Genomic DNA, 4,340 nt, shown 5'->3' with positions numbered 1-4,340 from the left:
TACTGCACCGAGGCGAGAGCGGAGATGGCGGTGGATTTCGTGAAGGAAGGGAAAAAAGCGAAGGCGCACTATTCAGAAGCCCTGGGCCGACAGCTTACAAGGGGTCGCTTCCGAGTGACTGACTGGTAGGCCCAGGCAATCCTGCCGGATCCCGCAACAGGCGCTCGCGCTATACGTGGCGAAAAAGGTGGCGCGGAGATCGAGGAGGCTCCGTTCTATCCCATCCAATTACTGCGGCCGCCCCCGTCCCGCGCGCTTCCCGAAATTCGAATCCCACAAAATCCGCGGGCTGCAGAACAACTCGTCAGATGGAAGATCTCCTTCACACCATCACTCAGAATTCTTCAAGTAAAGAAACTCACTCGACAAGAAACCGAGAATGGATCAAGGCGACTAAAAGAAGTTGATGATGTCATCCATGACAATTGATCCAGAACAAGGCGTTCATATAATATGAAGAACCGGTCAGAAGGATCCCCAACTCCTTCCCCACTCAAACCTCGATCCATTCGGGGGCTAATGATGAAGCTATGTACCTAGGGTAGGGGCATGGACCTGTCCTAAGTGCCCTACCCAAGGACATCCCTAGAAGAAGTCACCTTTCAATCGACTTGGAGGTATCCCACTCGACGGATTCAAGACACTCGACCACGGAGCTATCACTCGACCATGAAGCCAACCACTCGACTGATAGGAGATCTAAAGTCACTCCGCACACCAAAGGTCGGTCATTAAGTAGCTTTTATGGTCATCATAGCACTTTATTAGGGGCGTTACCAGTAATGCCCAGCCTTAATGTACTTTAAACCCTGCATTACTGAGGGCTGGAGGGGCCTGGCGAACTCTATATAAGCCACCCCCCTCCTCAGTGTCAAGGGTTCGCACCCCTGTTACTCATACGCACATAATTCAATCGACCGCCTCCAGGCACCGAGACGTAGGGCTGTTACTTCCTCCGAGAAGGGCCTGAACTCATAAACCACGTGTGCTTACAACTCCTCCATAGCTAAGATCTAGCCTCTCCATTCATACCCCCCTACATTACTGTCAGAGTTAGAACCACGGCACCGGCCATAGCCGCAGTCATCCGCATCCGTTCCCTTTCTCCTGTCCACACCACTACTGCCCACCATGGCTTCCTCGCGCTCCAGCACTCTTCGGGACGGGCAGACGACAGACCACAAGGACATGGCAGCCATTGCTGTCGACCGGCTGGCCGGCAGGCAGCCGGAGGACGACGACGTCCCAATGGAGAACATGGTAGTCGACGATCCGGCGCCAACCCCCTCCTCAGCACCATCCTCGCCGGTGCATTGCACCATGACCATCGGCGAGGCCCGTGCCCAATATATGGACAGTGTGAGGCAGATGCGTCAGGAGCAGTTCTGGGAGGCGCAGGCCGATGCCGCCTACAACCACCATCTCCTCCAGGAGCACCTGTAGGAGGAGGAGCAGATCGCCATGGAGCGGGCAGAGCAGGAGGCGCTGCTCGACTCGTACCTCTCCGCCCGCAAGGGACGCCTCGAGCGCTGGCGGTACTGCATGCGGGTGGCGGAGGCTGCGGCCGCCTACAAAGAGGCTAGCAAAGAGGGCGATGAAGCGGGCGAGGCGCTGTTTGGCGAGATCGAGGACGAGGCAGAGGACAATGCCGGCTCCAATGAGTCCACGCTCCGCTGGCGTCGATGAGGCCCTGCTCCGCCGAGGCCCCGTGGCGCCAACAACGAGGCAGAGGACACCGTCGGCTCCGCCGAGGCCCCGCGGCGCCAACAACGAGGCAGAGGACACCGCCGGCTCCACCGAGGCCCCGCCCCGCCAACAACAAGGCAGAGGACATCGCCGGCTCAGCCGAGGCCCCACCCTACCGGCAATGCGGGGGAGGATTTCCACCGCTCCGCTGAGGCGCCGCTCGCCGGCAACGAGACAGAGGACATCGCCGGCTCCGCCGAGGCCCCGCCCCGCCGGCAACGAGGCCGTGCCACACAGAAAATGAGGAAGAGTAGAACACGGTAGGTCGCCGCCGCTCGGGTCCAAGTAAGGCCACCGCTACTACCCTCCGGTTGAAGCCAAGCTAGGTGGGTTGACCATTGACGGCCGGTTAGCTTCTTGGCGGCGACGTGGAGTCCAAGAGCTGCGCTGGAGAAGAACGCTGCTTCTAATTAACTGCTGGTGTAGTTGGCTGACTGACACGTGGGCCCAACAGGCCACATGTCAGTTACGCAACTGCACCTGCAGTTAAGTCACTGAAGCTTCTGTTCGGCTCAGCGGGATATAGGTGGGTAGCTTCGGTTAATTAATTATACCTCCATCGCACCCGTTTTTAGTTGAAGAGTGTATGAAATGTAATGAAATCCGGCATGTTTATATGAAATCCGACCGTGTGTGAATGAATTTATTTCGATTAGTTTGAATTCCTGTATCACTGGCATTGGATGAACATGCAAAACAATACATACTAGCATTATTCCCAGGGTGATCACCTCGTTTGCAGCAGTTTCACATGTACTCCCTCCGGTCCTTTCTAGTCTGCATACAAGTTTTGTCTGCAGTCAAAGTATCTCTACTTTGACCAATCTTATACAAAAAAGTATGCACTTTCACAATGTGTGAAGTAAAAAGGAACAAAAGGAGTACAAAGAGTTTGAGCAGCTTTTTAGCATTTCTGTACATTGCAATCAAACACACAGGCCTGGCAATTCATAGAGAACATTCAAAACAATCGATGATTATGCATCTCAGCGACTCACATGTCAGAGGCAATATTTCCTTCACAACTAAAGAATAAAGAAAAAATTGATCGACGCTGCTGACAGCAAAGGGCGTCCCATTCGAAAATATCAAACGCATGTCTTGCTAAAATCAATGAGCAAAATTTGACAAGGTTGTCCCATTCCAAAATATCAAATGCCTACGATTGTGGAATGGGCAGGGTTTGCCATCAGTTCGGACATTGACATGGCACCTCGTGCTAAATAAACCAGCTGTTCTTTTTGTGCAGTTCCACCAAAATCAACCAAATTCGTGCATAGCTTATGATTTCGCCCTTATATGTTGCAACGCCTTGAACTTACCGGCACCTCCTTTCTTGTGGTGGAAATGAATGATTCGATGTATTCATGAACATTTTGTGCAGTTCCCATTAAAATGTAGCTGAGCACCCCTATTTGCACAAATACAAAAAAGTGATTAGTATAAAGCAAACTGTACTATGAATTGACAGTTTCAACAGGCACATACATGGTCCATGTAGAGCACACTTTTAGAAAAATGGAACTCACCAGAAAGAATTCTAGAACAATATTGTACTCGCGCATCACAACAAAAAAATGGAGATTTGTCAGTCCTTCTGAGCTGAAGTTAGTTTGGTCTTGTGGGGATTAATGTAACCATCCTTCAACTGCTCCTTCTGATGAGAAGATAGACAGGGCTTCTTCATCCTGTCATAATCAGAACTAGTCACTTCACGTACTCCATATTATTCTTCATAGGAAGATGATCCTATTGTGCAAAGACAAGAGGACTACTAAATGCTAGCATCCCTGTTTACTCAAGAAAAAGGAAAGGAAATATTTAAAACAGCACAGATGAAGCACTTCTCAAGGACAATACCACTTTTTCATGATAGTATCTAAACAGTAGCACAACACCAATAGAGATGAGAAAGCTCAATCATATGGATGAAATCAGTGGGCGAGTACCAACCTTTGTCAGGAGGCTTATTGTGTAGAGCATACAGATGAAGCACTTCTCCGGAACCATCTGTTGCTATCTACGGTGGTGGTCATGCTTACTATATACTCCTTGATTAGTTTAATGTTTCCAACATCTTCTTGTGCAGTTCCACTAAAATATATGGTATCTTCAAAGAAGATCCCTGTTTGCACAAGTAGAGATAATTATATATTACATTAAGAGTGGCATCAAATCAGTGGCAAAACAATTGCTCGTTCTAGCCATAGCAATAAATTAAGACGCAAAACTATATCATTACTTGTGTCATCACAGTTCCAGTGCTTCATTACAGCACCGAGAGTTGATTTTTGTTTTTCTTCCGCTTGTTCTTCCCCTTCATCACTTGGTTCAATAACAGACAAGCTTCGCCTTCAATGTAAGATTTGCCATGTCAATTAGGGAGCACAAGTATAGTACTAAACTTAATTTTCTGATGAAAGTGGCAAAATACAGGCCAGCAGTTGTGAAATATCCTTATCTTACCTCAATGGGATATTACGGTGCACATACAGATTGGAAGTCTTGTCTCCATTTGTGCAGTTCACTAAAATCAAGCAACATTATCGTACAAGTAGCATAACATATGAAAGCACACTGCAGAATCATGTGAA

Source organism: Triticum dicoccoides, chromosome 3A (genome assembly GCF_002162155.2).
Source record: "Triticum dicoccoides isolate Atlit2015 ecotype Zavitan chromosome 3A, WEW_v2.0, whole genome shotgun sequence".
NCBI lineage: Eukaryota > Viridiplantae > Streptophyta > Magnoliopsida > Poales > Poaceae > Triticum > Triticum dicoccoides.
This window is presented reverse-complemented; position numbering follows the sequence as displayed.